Here is a 17,995-nt window from a genome sequence, read left to right on the forward strand (position 1 = left end):
TTGAACCAATCTGCATTATTGCTACAATTTTGGCGACGAAGGAAATCACCACCTGCAGCACAGATTTATTTGGGTGGTGTTTTGAACCCATTTTCTACGAATTTCTTCGATTTCCTTTTAACTGAGAAAACACCTTGGTATGTACTTTAACCTTCTTATGCATTCTGATTGTGCCAGCGGCTGTATTTTATTTATGTGCTTTGATAGCACCTGCAGCAGTACATTTTCATTCTTTTGACAAGTTTCCTCAAGTTCTATCACTAATTTTGCTACATAACAAACGGATTCTTCATTCACTTTATATTTTGCTATTTCCGATTTTGTTTTTGTTTCCTCGATGTTCTACTTTATATTTCAAAACATATTTGGAGTTAATGTCACCTTGTTTATTTTCAAAAGATTGAGACTCGCAGCCTACCGGCTCCTGGAATCTTCGTGCGTGGCTCCTGGAATCTTCGTGCGCAGCTCTTGGTATTTCAACAAATCACGCACGCACCACGCAATGCGTCCAGCAGCCATTTTATTGTTACCATAGTTACGGAAACACGGAGATATCATTATAAACGGCAGAATTTCATGAAACCCGGAGACATCGTTGTTAACTTCCTACTCAATTCGTTTATATATTTTCCTTCACTTTTCAACAAAAAGTAAGCATATATTTCTCACATTTTTTCTCTTTTAATTTTACTTTCTTCAAATTTTATTTTTGTTCAAAACATCGCTTTAGTGAAGTTCTTTCTTTACATATTCCTGTTATTATTTATACAAACAAAATGCAATTTGATCCTCCCATTAAGTTTTTACAAACAAAAGGTGATCCACCCATGCCATGGTCAAGGTGGAAAGAGGAATTTGTAAATTACATGAAGGCTATTGATGGTGAGAGGATGGGTGCAGAAAGAAAAAAGAGTATCCTTCTTCATTGTCTAGGCTCAGAAGGACAAGAAATTTTCAGATCTTTGCCTCAAATTACTTCTACAAATGATGGTAGTGGAGATAATTTAAATCCTTATACTGAAGCTCTTGCTAGACTTGAAAAAATATTTAAACCCAATTTAAGCATTGCACTTAAACATTTCAAGTTCTATACTAGAAAACAAAAAGAAGATGAATCTTTTGAAGATTTTTTGACCTCCTTAAGATCATTGAGTCTTCATTGTAATTTTGGTGCCATCACAGTGAAATGATTCGAGATCAGATCATTGTCCATACCAAGTGTAAAAAAACTCAGGATAAACTATGGGTTATGGGTGATCCGAATCTTACTAAAACCATTGCTGTAGCCAAGGCACAAGAACAATCTGATCTATGGATGAATACTGTTAAAAACAACACTGAGAAGAAACAGATTGATGAAGAAGTTTGTGTTGTGAAACATAAAAAAGGAATTAAACAAGACGCTTCATTCAACAAGACAAAACAATTGTCTTCTTAGAGATCTTTCAATCAGAATTTTCAGGGAATGTGTTTCAGATGTGGTAATAAATTTCACATTGCTTCTTTTTCAGGTTGTCCAGCTTTAAAGAGAGAATGCAATTTTTGCAAGAGAATTGGACATTTTAGTAATATGTGTAGGGACAGACGTGTCCCGATACAAAACAAACAACCTGTATCTATTGTTTCTGAAGAAACTGTAAGCAACTGTAGGAATAGTGAATCTATTAATGAATCTAGCTATGAATCTGGTTTTGTAGTTTCTATTTTGGATATTCAACCAAATTTACAACGTAATTCACCAAAATGTATTTTTACAATTTGTGAAATTGATTTGTTCCTTATGGTAGATTCAGGATCACCATGGACCATAATCACTTGAGAGTATTATGAAAGTATGTTTCCTTATCCTACGAAGTTAGGGAAAATTAATCAGTCAGATATTTCTGCTGTAAATTTTTCTGGTACAAAGATTGAAATGATTGGTTTTTTCAATGTTGATATTTAGTTTAAGAACAGAAAGGCTTCTATTAAGTTATACATTTCCATTAAAGGCATCAATGTTTTGGGATGGTTTGACCAATGGAAGTTAGGTATTATATTGAATCTTAGAGCAAAAGAACCAGTATCTTTATGTGATGATAGCCTGATGAATACTATTTCTGCAGTTGAACTATCCAATAATTCTACTTTAAGCAATAAAGGACGTGATCTTATCAAGCATTTTGATACGGTATTCTGTGAGAAATTAGGGAAACTCAAGAATTTCTCACATAATATCATTTTAAAGAAAGATCATACACCAGTCATTCAAAAACTTAGAGGTGTTCCCATCAATATTAGAGAAGAACTTAAAGGCATGTTAGATGATTTATTGAAGGAGGGGATTATTGAACCTATCGAATCATCAGAGTGGGTTTCTCCCATAGTTTTGGTAAGAAAACCGGATCAAAAGTTAAGATTATGTGTGGACCTGAGAGCATTGAATTCCAACATTGTCATTGATTGCCATCCCTTGCCAAATATTAATGAGTTAGTGTCTCTCTTTGATGGTGCAAAGATCTTCTCTACATTAGACTTAAAATCTGCTTACCATCAGATCGAATTAACTGAGCAGTCTAGAAAACCTACGGCATTTATAACACCTCAGGGTCTTTTTCAATATGTACGCATGCCTTTCGGACTTGCGTCCGCTGCATCTGTTTTTCAAAGGGTCATGTTTCACATTTTCAGAGATATAGATACATATGTAAAAATTTTCAGGACGATATATTGGTGTTCTCAAAAAATACCAATGAACATGAACATCATTTGCAAGAAGTATGTAAGAGATTACAGAGTAATGGCCTAACAGTGAAAGCACATAAGTGCAAACTTTTTCAAGAGTCAGTAGAATATTTGGGACATACCTTATCAGGTGAAGGAGTTTTTCCCAAAAAATCCAATGTGGAAGCTATCACTAAAGCTCCGGTTCCAGAAAAAAAGGATCAATTGTTATCTTTTGCTGGTATGTGTGAATACTACAGCAAGTTTGTAGAAAATTTTGCTAATAAGATGGAACCTTTGAGAAGATTGTTGAGACAGGGTGTGGAATATTTGTGGTCTGATGAACAACAAAAAGCATTTGATTTAGTCAAAAGAGATATAGTCAGAGCTCCCAATTTAAAACCGTTTAGGATTAACAAAGAGTGTATCATTACTGTTGATGCCAGCCTATATGGTTTGGGCAGAGCATTATCTCAAAAAGAAGGCAGTGAGGAATGGAATGTAGCATTTGCGTCGAGAACATTGAATGAGTGTGAACGCAAATATTCAGTGATAGAAAAGGAATTGTTAGCATGCGTGTGGGCCATTGAGCATTTTAGACTCTATGTTTGGGGATCCAAATTTGTTCTCAGAACGGATCACAAGCCTTTAGTCAATATCTTATCGGTGGGAGGGGGATGGAATTCCACAGCCAGAATTGCAAGACTAACTTCTAGGTTGCAAGAATATAATTTTGTCACGGTATATGTACCTGGGAAAAAGAATGTCACGGCAGATTGTTTGTCACGTTTACCATGCAAGGTGGAAGATGTCAATATTGTTAAGGAGAGTGATTTCGTTTTAGCTATTCAAGATGTGTTACAAGGGAAATTCAAGAATGTTTCTGAATCTGATTGGCAGGAGTGTGTTAGAAAGGATTCAAGGTGGGCGGATTTGTTGAATTATATTCAGAATGGTTGGCCTAATAAAAAATGTATCAGATCAGAATTGATTCCATTTCACAATGTTTTGGATGAGTTGGATTTGGATTGTGATTTCATTTTTAAGTCTGGCAAATGTATACCGCCAGAGGGCATGCAGGACATCATTTTACAAACTGCGCATGACACACATCCTGGTATTTCGTCCATGAAGCGGTTGGTTCGATCTGTGTTTTGGTGGCCAGGTATCGACAGATTTGTTGATAGAACTGTTAGGGAGTGTCAAGAATGTGTGTGTAAAGAAAGAATGCTAAAAGTATATACTCCACCACTCAAAATAGTTAAATGGCCTTCTGTGCCATGGCATAAAATTGCTTTTGACATATCTGGTCCTTTCAATATGTGTAATGTAAAAAATGTAATGTAAAAAATTCTTATAAAGCGCGGCTTACACCGGACGTTTTCTTGCCGCTGTTCACTTATTTAGGAAGAGGCAGGAAGGAGAAATAAAGAGTACTTAGGTGTAAGTACTACGGAAGAGGTGAGTTTTAAGAAGAGACCTAAAGTGAGGGTAGGAAGGAGAGAGTCTAAGTTCCAACGGGAGTGAGTTTCAGAAAGATGGGGCCAGGAAAGAAAATCTGAGACCTCCGTGTTTTTTGCGCCTAAACCTAGGCGTCTGGAGGAGCGCATGGTGAGAGGATCGGAGGTGCAGGAGGGAGGAGATGAAGGAGGGACCGATACCGGCCAGAGATTTGTGGATCAAGCAACCCAATTTAAACTTGCAACGCTCCGCTACAGGGAGCCAGTGAAGGGCTTTGAGCAGGGGGCGGACGTGATGGTGTTTGGGTTGATGGTAGATCAGGCGGGCTGCCTGGTTCTGTATTAGCTGCAGTCTTTTAATTTGATATTGTGGGATGCCTGCGTATAGGGCGTTGGCATAGTCGATCCGGGAGATGACTAATGCCAGCAGTGCCAGAGTGAGGGCTTCGGTGGTCAAGAAATGAGCTATTTTTCGGATCTTCCTAAGCTGGAAGAAACAGGAGGACACAGTGGCACTGACCTGGTGCTTTAAGGAAAGATCGTGGGAGATGTAGACTCCCAAGCTTTTCACCTTGTCAGCAGGGCGAGGAGAGGGGCCAAGGGAAAGGGGCCAGAAAGTAGAATTCCAGGGGTTGGATGGGCCCCCGACAAGAACTAGCTCCGTCTTGTCGGGGTTAAGTTTAAGGTGATGAGCACCCATCCAATTGCTGATGTGACAAAGGGTGGACTGAAAGTCGTGAGCCGCTTCGTCCGAGGAGTCGAGATTGAAGACAAGCTGAATGTCATCTGCATAATTAAATGCAGTGACATTCCTTCCCCGGAGGGAGCGGATCAGGGGGGTAAGGTACAAGTTAAATAGGAGTGGTGACAAAGACGAACCTTGCGGGACGCCACAGGTGAGCTCCATCTTGTCCGCCGAGAACTGGGAGAGTCGGACAGATTGGTGGTGGTTTGTCAGGAAGGAGCGGACCCAGCTAAGGGCTGTCCCACTGATGCCCGCCTCTTAGACACGGTCTACCAGGATGGTATGGTCGACCGTGTCAAAGGCCGCCGATAAATCCAGGAGAATCAAAGCTTGACTAATATTGGAGTCGGCGCCTCTACAGAGTTCCTCCATGACAGAGAGGATAACCGCCTCCGTCGAATGGGCAGGTCTAAACCCGGCTTGCTGGGAGTCTAGGAAGTTGGAATCTTCAATAAAGGAACTGAGAACGCTGGTAACATGTGTCTCAAGTACCTTACTCAGGTAAGGGAGAAGGGAGATGGGACGGAAGTTACCCATAACCGCGGGGTCCGCGTTGTTTTTTTTTAGTATGGGAACCACCTCAGCGTTCCTAAACTGACTGGGGACCTCACCGAGCAGGAGAGAATTGTTCAAGAGGGCCAGCGGAGGGGTAGGGCAAGCCGAAAAGGCAGCACGGAGAATCGCAGGAGGAAAGCAATCCGTGGGGGAGCCAGAAGAAACTTTATTAAGCAGGGAGAAAAAATCTCCTTCTAATATAGGGGGGAGCTGGGTCAGGGAATGGGAATTAAAAGAGGGAATAACCTCTGTGAGGGACGTCGCCGGGGATCCAGAGGAAATACTATTTTTGATTTTGCTAATTTTGTCTACAAAAAATTGATTAAGGGAGTCACATAGTGCTTGGGTTGGGAGGGGTTGGATGGTCACCCTGTCTGGGTGTGAGAGCTCCTCTACAATGGCAAAAATTTCTTTGGATTTTTGCACGGACTTGAGAATTTTTGCAGAGAAGTAAGTAGTTTTGGCGGCTGAAATTGCCTGTTTGTATTCTCCAGATAATTTTAAAAATTTGATTTTTCTAAGGGGTCATAATTTCTACGCCAGCGACGTTCTGCTTGGCGGAGTCCCAGTTTTAAGGATTTATGGCTGTCTGAGAACCATCGGTGCGCGTCATGAGGACGCTTGGTTCTAATTAACTTAAAGGGGGCGACCTTGTCGCTAGCGGACTCTAGCCATTTGACCAGTGTGGCTTCCTGGGAGTCTATGGAGCCGGGGCTGGGCAGAACCGAAGATGTTAGGGAAGCAAGAAATAGATCGAGATCTGCTTTGTTCCAGTTGCGAGCCAAGAGGCTAGGGCCTCGGCTACGGGGGGGCGGTGGAGGGACCAGGAGGAGAAAAGAGATTAAGAAGTGGTCCGACCAGTGGCACGGTGAGATTGTAAGCGCCTTAATTTCAAGGTTGTAGGTCCACACCTGGTCTAGGATGTGGCCCTTACAGTGAGTGGCAGTGTGGACGTGTTGAAGGCCATTGAGCCCACTTAATAGGTCGGTGAAAGCCAGGGAGTGGGAGCTTTCGTGTACATCTGATGGCCAGTAGTTAAAGTCTCCCAGGACCAGGAGTTTGGAGTTGTTAATTATAAGCTGAGAGAGTAGGTCGCCAAAGAGCGAAGGGAAATTGGGCATGGGCTGGGGAGGGCGGTATGCCAGGACGCAGGTGAGGGGGGACACCGAAGATTCGAGTCTAATTGCCAGGCAATCGACCTGGGGAATAGTGAGTAAGGAAAGGGAGGTGAACCTGAGGGAAAGTTTGATAATGGCGGCGACGCCACCACCAGGTTTCCCAGCTGACCGGTTGGTTTGGAGAATATAATACCCAGGCGGAATGGCTGCTAAGATGTCAGGGGAGGAATCCTCATTCAGCCAAGTCTCCGTTAAAAGTAGAATATCAGGTCGATCTGAATCCAGGAGATGGCATATGTCAAGTTGATGGCTGACTAACGACCGAGTGTTGAGGTATGTAATTGCTAACTCCATATTAGCAGGTGCCTGAGCGGACAGGGGTTTGGAAGAAGGGGAGGTGACTATGTGCTCGGGGGGGTCCTGAACTCTGGAAACACACTGCGGGCTTGAAAAATGCCTAGTTGTTGTAGTTTTATGTAACTAGTAGATTCCAGCGGCCAGAGTGTGTGTAGAGCGATCAAGTCCCTGGGGGCAAAAGATGTGAATTGGGCAGAGTGACGGGCCCTAGGCCCCAGCCTGCCGCAGACGGGCTTGCCTTAGGTGCGCAATCGTCGCGCCCGCTGCGCTCGTCCGTTGCGCTTCCGGTGGGGACACATCCTATATACAAGTAGTGAAGGGGGTTGGAAGTGAGCGTGGCCAGCGCAGGTGGGCGTATCCCACTCAACGCGGAAATGGCGGCAAAGAAAACACCAAACACCGCACCCGCTGCAGCGCTAGATCCGCTGTGCGGGGGTGTCTATGGCTGAGGAAGATGAGATGCGCCAAGGGTAGGTAGGTCAACAGTTTTAAAAACACAAAATAAGTAAAATTTTTAAAAATAAGCTAGGAATCGTAGCTCCCGGCTGTGCCTCAGGAGAAATAAGTGTGGTGCGCGGCGCTCGTAGTCAGCGCTATAAGTAGCCTTTTAGTGAAGGGGGCGTGGCCAGCGCAGGTGGGCGTATCCCACTCAACGCGGAAATGGCGGCGAAGAAAACACCAAACACCGTACCCGCTGCAGCGCTAGATCCGCTGTGCGGGGGTGTCTATGGCTGAGGAAGATGAGATGCGCCAAGGGTAGGTAGATCAACAGTTTTAAAAACACAAAATAAGTACAATTTTTAAAAATAAGCTAGGAATCGTAGCTCCCGGCTGTGCCTCAGGAAAATATTTTACCTGAGTCTTCACGTTATGCTTTAGTGATAGTGGATTATCATTCCAAGTGGCCTGAGTTGAAGTTTGTTCCCAGGGCTACCACTGAAACTGTCATTAGTTTTTTCAAAGAAGTGTTTACTAGAGAAGGATGTCCTGCTGTTTTGGTCTCTGACAATGGTGTTCAATTGACATCTACTGAAATGGCCAATTTTCTTAAGAGTTGTGACATTATTCACAGGTTTACTTCATTATACGAACCGCATGAGAACGGCCAAGTTGAAAGGTTTAATCGTGTTTTGAAAAATTTTGTGGTGGAATCAGTCAAATCTGGAGCATATTGGGTAAGTTCTTTGAGAGAGAGGCTATGGACTTATCGTATTACACCTCACACTGTCACTGAGGTAAGTCCTTTCAAGTTGTTCAAGGGTCGTGATCCAGCATCTAGAATGCTACCATGGTGGTTGAAGGAGAAATGCAATCAGTTGTTAGTGGACAAGGTTAATATAGAGGATGTTGCCAGACGTGTGGAGAGTAAGCAATTTAGGACTAAGGAGTGGTATGATAGAAAATGGAACACTAAATCTCAAGAATTTCAAGTGGGAGAGTGGGTAAGAATCCTTAGACCAGGGTTGCTATCCAAAGGTTCTAATAAGTTTAGTGATCCCATTCAAATCAAAAAAGTGTTCTCCAATAGTGTTATGACACAGGATGGCAAATTTTGGAATGTTAAGAAAATAGCAAAATGTACTGTCAGGAGTGATAAGAGAAACCCATCTAATAAGTCAAGTGTTTTTTTTGGAGATGACTCCATTGCTCATAGAGTGAAAGATTCCAAGCGTGTAATTAATATTCCTAAAAGATATGTTAGCTGACTTTATATGTTAAGACCTTATTTTCATGTATTAAGTTATGACATTTAATCTTCTTTGTGTTTTTTATTTTGTAATGAGGGAGTTGTGTTATATTCCTTTTCATTACTATCCCTTTAAGTATTATACTGTGGTCGCATGCCAGTGCATGAGACAAGTTTACCTTTGAGTATGTTCTATATTCTAAAGCTGGTTATCTAAAGTCTATGACTGTTGAAGCTCATTACAGCCTGGATTAAGACACTGATAGATGTTATTCGTGCTGCTACCAATAAACCAATATTTATTCAACTTGAACCAATCTGCATTATTGCTACAGCATGGTTAGTTCAACGCCGCACAGGTTAATTCCAGGCAAGGGCACCACTCAGCATATTAGGCAGGTTATTACCTTGTTTGATTAATACAAAAAGGGGGCCCCCTGTAAGAGATACGGGCAGACGTCAGGGGAAAATTACACTACTGCAAGGGAGAAAGTCCACCCTAGCGGTTCTGAAAGTGGCCCATAAAGGTTCCAACGTTAATTAACATACAACACGGAACTCACCAAGGGGTAGCAGAGAGGTCACACGGTACACAAAATGTTAAATAAGAAGGTATAAAATATTTATTTTCTTTTTAACATATTTTGTTTGTGCAAACTTAATCAAGAAACTAGAAAGGAGGGCGTGTCTTCCACACCCTTCTTTAACGGCAGGAACACGCGATGCACGGTCGCCTGATACCTGCAAGCACCGGAACCGCTAAGAAGAGTTCTATCTGCTCTGACTGAGCCTTCGTTATTCGGTAAGAGGGGCTCTCTAACATCTACTAATACGACGTTTGGGAGTCTATTTTCCTGTTGGGGGAAACCCTCTTTTGTGATCCCGCCCGTACTTCGTGAGCACCCGTCCATGCTAGCGGAGATGCTTTATGTTTTAAGTTATCTCTGCGAGAGACGGGTGTAAAACTTAACGTAAATTTACCATACGTAACTCTCCTTCGTGCTCTCTTGATTATTTTAAAGAGAACGTGTGAAAATAAAGCCTTCAACGGAATTCTAGCAGAGCCGCTGTTCTGGACAGTTGAAAAGAATGAAGCATGCCGTGCCGGTACTTATGCGGTACGTTTGATTTGTCTGACTGAGCCATTTCCTATAGCTGCATGGTTACTGATTCTGACGAGAATGCTGGGATAGTCTCTTTCCTTTACCAATTTGAATTGGAAGGAAGAGCCAGGGAACTGTTAATCCGCTTTAATGTAGCATGTTGCGATATTTCGAACCCTCAAACAAAGTCTTCAAAATGTGGAATAAGGGATGTAGGGGCGACATTGATGAACGTATATATATATTTTTTTTTTAGGTGAAATCGTGAACCGGCCCGCAAGTTGAATCCGAATTATTCACAAGGGTTTTGAAAGACGCGTCTCTATAGATACTCTTGCAGCGGGTAAGTCGTGTAAAAAAGAGAGGGTCTGCGTCTGACTTCTTGAGGAATGTATAAATCAATTCTACCCACCGAACTTGTTTGAAACGTTCTCTTTGGGTTTTCCTGCCTTATTCCAACTAGGTGCTATCTGACCAGCCTGTTGAACCCTGCTATCTACTTCGAGCCTGTCATCGCTAATTAATTTATCCTGTTGAAATATACAGATCAAGGGAACCCTGAGTAGAGGTAAATGGACCTTACTGACATAATGAGTCGAATCTTTTGCCATTTTCCATGAATTTTGCCTTCCGTGACCACTTGAATATCTTTGAGCGATTAATTGCTAGGATGACTGATGATATAGGGAATGTATGAGATGTTTTTGTTTCCAGGAATTCTTTTTAGTGTATTAAATACATGGCTTCCATATGTACTAATGTTATTATTTATCCTCTCAACATTGGAGCTCACCAAAGTAGGGGTTTGTCTCAGAATAAATTATACTATATAACTGAACTCACATTATGTGGAACTAATTATGTACATTTAATTGAATGAAAATCATGTTTGATTTAACAGATGAGAAGAACAAATTGAAAAATTATGCAACTGTGTATGAAGGGGTGTATTCTAAAATGTAACTTTTCTGTTCATGACAGATTGGCCATGGGGTATTTTCCTATGTGTTGTGTCCCCCACTACCTCGGCGTGAGAGCCCTGATGAAGGTGCGCCTGTAGATCTAGGCTGAGCACCGAAACGCGCGTTGGCTTTACGTGTGTCCTGGATCCTGTTTCATCAACTTGGACTCTCTGGCAATTTGCTATGAAGATCCCGCAGGATCCTATCATTATTGTTGTCACTCTGGGGATTACGTTGAGGAATGTGTATTTTGTGTCTGGTATATCAGTGAATGTTTGAGTGTGATTGAAAGAGAAGGATGTGTGTGTTTGTTGAGAGGTTTTGTGGGGTGATTGTACTATGTATTTACTGAAATATGTTTTATGAACTAATCAATTAATGTATCAGGATACGAAGACTTTTTGATTAAGTTTGCACAAACAAAATATGATAAAAAGGAAATAAAGATTTTATACCTACTTATTTAACATTTTGTGTAACGTGTGACCTCTCTGCTACCCCTTGGTGAGTTCCGTGTTGTATGTTAATTAACGTTGGACCCTTTATGGGCCACTTTCAGAACCGCTAGGGGGGACTTTCTCCCTTGCAGTAGTATTACCTTGTTTGATGCCACCGGAGTCCCAGGAGACCCTATGACAGCCTTATTTTTAGACGCAGAAAAGGCGTTTGACAGGGTCTCCTGGGATTTCCTCTGGGAGGTATTGAGATGGTATGGCCTAGGCGATGGCTTTATCCGAGCGATGCAAGCATTGTATAGGAAACCGACAGCTCCGATTAGGATCAATAGGGGACTTACCGCACTAGTGCATATCAACAGGGGGAATAGGCAGGATTGCCCTTCGTCACCTCTGTTGTTCGCGCTCTATATGGATCCCTTTCTGCATAAATTAGAAGGCAACCCAAATATTCCCACTGTAAGCATAAATGGTATGCAATTTAAAACGCTAACCTACGCGGACCATGTGGCAATTGTTACTCCCAATCCCGACCTAGCCATTGAAGAAGTAGAGTTGGAAGCACAAAGATTTGGCGAGATTTCAGGCTATAGGCTTAATAGTAGTAAGACTCAGATAGTTAAAAATCCCTATGCTGTGTGTAATGACTCTCGGGTAGTCACCGCTGCAGTTTATTTGGGGGTGGAGATCGCGGCAGATCTAGATACGCTAGTGGAACGGAATATGAAACCCCTAATGTCTAAAGTTAGGGTGGATCTAGTGAGGATGAACAACCTCCACTTATCTCTGGTAGGGCGTACGAATATAATTAAAATGCTAATCCTTCCTAAGTTTTTATATTTCTTTAGGGCAATACCCTTGTTATTTGAGGCTATTTGGTTTAACAAATTGTAGGCACTCTTGAATAAGTTTATCTGGGCGCACGGAAAAACCAGGAGGGCGTATAGGTTTATCACTTTACTTAGGGCTAGAGGAGGGTGGGGGGCCCCTGATTTTAGACTCTATTACTGGGCTGCAGCATTGCAGTATATGCAGGGCCTGGTGGGAGGCGGGGGGTAGACCCTAAAATAACATCGACTTCTACCAAAGCTTATGCAACCATTCTTGGGACGGACACAGAGAACTCCTTTCTTAACTGTACTGACTACTCCTACTTCAAAAGGACAAGGTTCAAGACTGTTCGGGCCGCACATAATATCTGGACTGCCTTTCTAAAGAAATTCGGCCTTGGGAGATTCAATAGATATACGCGGCTTCATAAAAATAGAACTCTACCCCCACTGATATTTGCTGATGCAACTATGGCAGATTGAGCAAGTAAGGGGAGTGTAAAGATAGGGGACCTGCTGGGACCGGATGGGGTTATACTTCAATTCTCAAGCTTAGAGGCTAAATTTCAGATAAATAGGAGGAGCTTCTTTAAATAACTCCAGATACAGAGTTTTTTAAGCAATAGGAAGGGAGGGGCTTCGGGGTTTACTAAAAACAACATCTTGGAAGTCATAGAAAGGGAGGGGAGTGCTCAATCCTTAGCTTTTATGCAGCTCTGGCAGTGACGAAGCAAGATGATTTGGGTAAGCATGGAGACAAGTGTTCAAATAAACTTGATATCGATGCAGGTTACTTCCAAGATTCTCTAGAGCTAGGGTGCTCAGTATTATGCTCCGCTTCTCTACAAGCTCAGCACTACAAGACATTATACTCTCTCTATTTTACTCCGGCACGGATAGCACAGTGGGGAGGAACTTCCGGGACAGCTTGCCCACGATGCAATGATCCAGAGGCAGATAGTATACATATATTTGCTACCTGCCCTCAACTCCACTCACCGATTAAAGACATGGAACGCTTTTTGGTCCGGTCACTTGGGCTTAACATCACCCTTACACCACCTCTGATATTACTCGGCGTTAGCTTAGATTTGGATAGTTTGCATCAGGAATTTTTGTTTGTGGCCATGGCAGTTCTGAGACTTGCGATAGCTAGGACTTGGTTGGACAAAATACCTCCGACAATGCAACAGTGGCTGGCACTCTCCTGGCTGTTTATAACTTAGAAAAAGGAATATATGCTAGAAGGGGTAGGAGGGCAAGGGAGTTAGGGAAGAAAATCTGGGAACCAATACGGACTTGGAAGGAGGGTATGGCTGGGAGTTGAATTCATAGACTAGCAGAATGGGCTCCCTCAGCTGCTTTGCGCTTCTAGTCGCGATTTGTGCTATTTATAAGAACCCGCAACAAGCAGTTCCATGTCTAGGAGGTGTTTGTTCTATAATATGTTTATGTTTATTGTTACATATTCGTGTTTAGTTTGACTTTGTGCTGTGAATTTCTAATTTTGCTGATTTTCTTTTTTCTTCTGTAATGTGCTGTGCGTACGTGCAAAAAATCAATAAAAATATTTTTAAAAACAAAAAACACAGCCCGCTCCGGCCTGCTGAGGAGATCACCCGCATTGTCCCGCGCAACCCGAACGGAAGGTACGGTCCGTACCCGCCGCCAGTTATTATATGTTCTAAAAGTGTTACTTCTACAAAGTGCTATTTCTAACAGGTGCTGGTTCTAAAAGTGTTTATTCCTGACAGTGGTCCATGTGGCCCTGTCCCATGTATATAATCCCCTGTAAATTCTTCCCATGCCGATGGCACATTGTAGAATGTATGTTCATTATCTAATGTGTTTGGTATAATACAAAGGCTATTTTTATATAACCTTGTGTGGAGTTCCTTTTGTGGGGGGCCTTGGATGTTGTTGCTGGTGGGTGCGTGCGCAAATACTTAACTTCCATGGCCTCCGGGGTAAGCCTTACTGCTCGTGTCACGCTACCAAAAGGGGGTGAGCAGGGGTTATCTTGGCGTGTAACTCCCTTGCCCTGACCAGAGTGGTGGTTTCTGCCTGGTTTTGGCGCCAGCCTTAGCCAACCGGAAATCCCATTTCTAACAAGACCCGTCTCGGCTGCTTTTAGAACTGCCCTAATAATCATTACCTCGAGCTGAGAGGTCTGCCTAAGGCGGCGAGTGGAGCCGCTATGCGCAACCCTGCAGCAGACACCAGCTCCCACCAGCCGTAGGCAGACTGTCACGGAGCTACAGACAGGCTCTGCTGATAGTGGCGCTCTTGCTCAGCGCTGAAAGCCCGGGCAACCGGCACAAACATTACTGAAAGCCAAGTTTAGGGCTAGGGACCCAGCACGAGGGCCTCTTACTCCAGATCCTTCCCCTCCCAGCTGCACCACATAGACAATTGTGTTACACTGACACCATATAATTGTGGTAACAGACAAACAGGGTGGCAAGTGGCTTAAACAACGATCTATCTAATAATGGTGATAGTTTTTAGTCGAAAGCATGATAATTGGCACTTCGGTGATTCGCATACTGGGTGCTCATGCCACGAGTGAGCTACCCCCACGGCAATCTGCCATAGTCTTCGGTCCAGGCTGCTGCTGTCCTCACAGACACCTGGCAGCCGGGACTGTAAACTGACACGGTCAGTCATGGCTGACCTTAACCCGTCCACAGCACTAATTAATGGCCTGCAGCAGTGTGGCCGGGCCATCACGTGCAAGCAACGGCGGTGCTCTATAATTATTTGCGGCCGCATTAGTAAAGAATAAACTCCCTGCTCTCGGACGGAGCCAGCGGGATGTGACACCCCTGCGGAGCCCTAGTAGCTTGGGCAACGGATGTGACGTCAGGCAGGCTGACACAGCCGCGCGGCACCACGAACGATACATTGTAGCAGTGAGCCAGAGACTGTCAGGCACTTAGATGGGATCACTGCCTCAAGAAGACCACAGAAGCAGCTCGACGGCAGAGGCAGACCACAGGCAGTGCCTGCAACCAGCTGCCACTCAGGTTTGCAGCCATCAGACAATATACATACACCAGAGATTGCCACTTTGCATTATGCGTGACAATACATTTCAGTGCGATGATGCAGAGCACCACAATGAAATGCGTTTGTGTCACGTCGGATGCGTGATACTTGGCAGGACTGGTGTTAAGTGAATTTTAGTATATGTTGCATTCAGTGAAACTAAAGTAGCATTAATTGAAATTCTGCTTTAGGATAAATGTGAACACGACGAGCAAATGAGATAGAAAGTGGATAGACAAAGTCGTGAGGCAGAGAGAGTAAACATATAGACAAATGGTGAAAGAGATAGAGAGGTGAGGTAAAAAGATGAGCTTGAAATAGAGGTGGTGTAAATGACGGCGAAGTAGAGAGAGATAAGATCAAACTATTGCTAGGTGCAGTGAGGGTGCAGTAGACGGCTGCAGTTATCCACTACACAGGTACACCCTTAGCAGGCTCTGTATTCCACAGAATGACCATTACTCCACTTGTAGCCCTTCACTGACCTTAAGTTTTGGACGCAATGCCCCCGTACTATTGCCCACACTGCTAGTCTCTTTCATCTATTATTTGTTGCATTCAGTGTACTCTTAACATATTCTTGCTAGATTGGCGCCCCCCCTTTCTTTTTTCCCCTTGTTATTTCACCTTTGCACGCTCGTATATTGTCCACCCCGCTAGTCTCAGCATTTGTCAATTGTTTGTTGTACTCAGTGCATCATTAATGTATTCTCACCCGATTGGCGCCACTATTGTAAACTTCATATATCCGTTTAATTGCCCAGCTCTTCTATAGACCTTACTGTGCTTGCCTTACCATATAGGATTCATTATGTTATTTGTTTTCACGTTTTGTGATTTACCACACCACTGGTACAGACATATTGTCAGCGGGTCAGGCGCATTCTATAACATCAGCGCGCGTTATTCTCGTTGCACCGCGCAACGTACTGCTCTTTTGTTGTATTACTTGCTGCTCCCCAACCACAACCACATTCCAGGACGGGCCCCTGATTTTGTGCTCAGTGGCGTGCACCCCAGCAGCACACACACTCCACCGCTTAGAGCACGTTCGCTACTGTACACCGCACCTTTTTATCGTTCTATGCCCTCACTGCTAGTTCTCGCGCTTTGTATTTTATTTGTACCTTTGGGGCCTTGTCCTCGCATGGATGGATGTCTGCGTGGGGGCAGAGGGGGCCAGGCACACCGTGCATCATTGATGTCCGCCCTGACTATTGAGCAATTCGTCTTCACGGCACCTCGAGTCGCATCAGCAGTCTCTTTAGATAAAGCCACCTTTATTGATTTGATTTTTAAAGTGTTCCGTAGAGCCGAAGGCTCTGTCACACAAGAAGCAGGGCCGGAGGTTTTCAGGTAAGAGCCAGGTGGGCCTTTTTAAACTTGCAGGACCCCTAAAAGGTGGCCCGCCTGTTGGCGGACTCCTGCGGCTGCCACATGCTGCCCTCAGCGATACTGGAGGCCCATGCAAGGAGGCTAATCGGGTCCAAGGACTACCTGTCGGTGGTGCGCCTGGTGCAGAAGGTGCTGCTCCGTGAGGAGAGGCTGGCGGCCTTCCTCACCGACAAGGCCGCTCTGAGCCTCAGCCTCTTGCAAGAGATGGAAATCCTGCTGCGGGGCCGGCACTGGCTCTGCAGTGCGGCTACCTGGTGCAGTTCCGCGCGGCAGAGGAGGACGAGGCAGACGGCCTCGAGAGATCTCCTGACCCGGAAGCAACATTCCCAGTCTCAGCACCAATCACCGGGGCCGAGGCTCACCAAACACATGCTTCACAACCAATGAGCGATGACGGGGTGCTCGCGCAGACCTCTATGGGACTCAAGAGAAAGGCGGAGAGGGACTCAGAGCGCGTGCACCTGGCCATCGGGGACCGCAGCTGCGAGGTAGGATACTACATTGAAATTTAAAAAAACCACAGAAGCAAGAAAGCGCTGCTGGTGGGCTGCGCAAAGTTTAGTTCCATCCTCAGAGCGGGGTCCGTCAGTGCCCTAGGGGGGCTTCAGACGCACCCACGAAAACAGTGTGCTACCTCGTGGTCTTCTACTCAGCCGACAAGCTGGGCCAGGTCACTCGGTGCCAAGCACACCTGGACAAGGTCCTGCGGATGAACAGCACCTTAAAGCAGGAGGTAGACGTCTACGAGGAGGCGTGGGGGCTGCCCATGAGGGAGGTGGGGGCATGCATGATGGAGGTCAGGCTTCCCTTCTAAAAGACCTTCTGCAAATAAATATACAATAAAACCGTTACACATTATGCCTCGTCAACAGACTTGTATTTGCATGTCTCCCACAAGCTGTCCTAAACAACAGCAGATTCCTTGAGGGTTACACCTAGCTGAAACATGGTAAAACGCTTACAAAGTGACCACTTGTGTTCCTTGTTAAAAGGGATGTTTGGGAGAAGCTCCATAGTTTTCTTGAGGTGCTCCAGGGGTGACGTATCCGCCCTCAGGGTACGTCCAATATTAATGCTTTAAAGTCATGCTCTTGGTTGCATCCCCCTAAGTGTACACTCCTGATGTCCTCCTCTGAGGTTGTTTGAATAATCACAATATTTTCTTTGTTTGTTTCACTTCATTGGTTTTAATGAAATCTTCATCTGTATTTAAATTCTCATTTCAATTCTCTTCATTCATTATACGATATTTGCTCTTCATCAGGGAGCCATGGCCTTTGGGCCAGTGGAATTATGCAGCAACGAGAGATAAAATGATGCCGCAGTGTTGACTAAATTATGCACACAAAAAAAAAAGGCTGCAGGGTAATGCAATATATTTTCTTATACTTTATTGTTTAGACATTTTTACACATGTAGACACAACCAGCCTGTGTCAGAGCCTGGTGAAGCACAGGTGATCTTGCATTGTACAGGTAGATTAAAGGCCCTGCCTCTGTAGACACGCCCAGCCTGTGAAGCACAGGCGATCTTGCTTTCTACAGGTGGGATTAAAGGCCCTGCTTCTGTAGACATGC

General features: G+C 44.2%; 1 long non-coding RNA gene across 1 annotated transcript; it reads left to right on the plus strand.

Annotated features, from left to right (window-relative positions):
* The first annotated feature begins 491 nt into the window (after positions 1-491).
* Positions 492-10,290, plus strand: LOC144785707 (uncharacterized). Its single transcript, XR_013602030.1, has 3 exons — positions 492-650; positions 9,985-10,071; positions 10,192-10,290. It is a non-coding gene; the product is annotated as an uncharacterized LOC144785707 (long non-coding RNA).
* Positions 10,291-17,995: the final 7,705 nt, after the last annotated feature.

This window comes from Lissotriton helveticus, chromosome 10 (assembly GCF_964261635.1).
Source record: "Lissotriton helveticus chromosome 10, aLisHel1.1, whole genome shotgun sequence".
Taxonomy (NCBI): domain Eukaryota; kingdom Metazoa; phylum Chordata; class Amphibia; order Caudata; family Salamandridae; genus Lissotriton; species Lissotriton helveticus.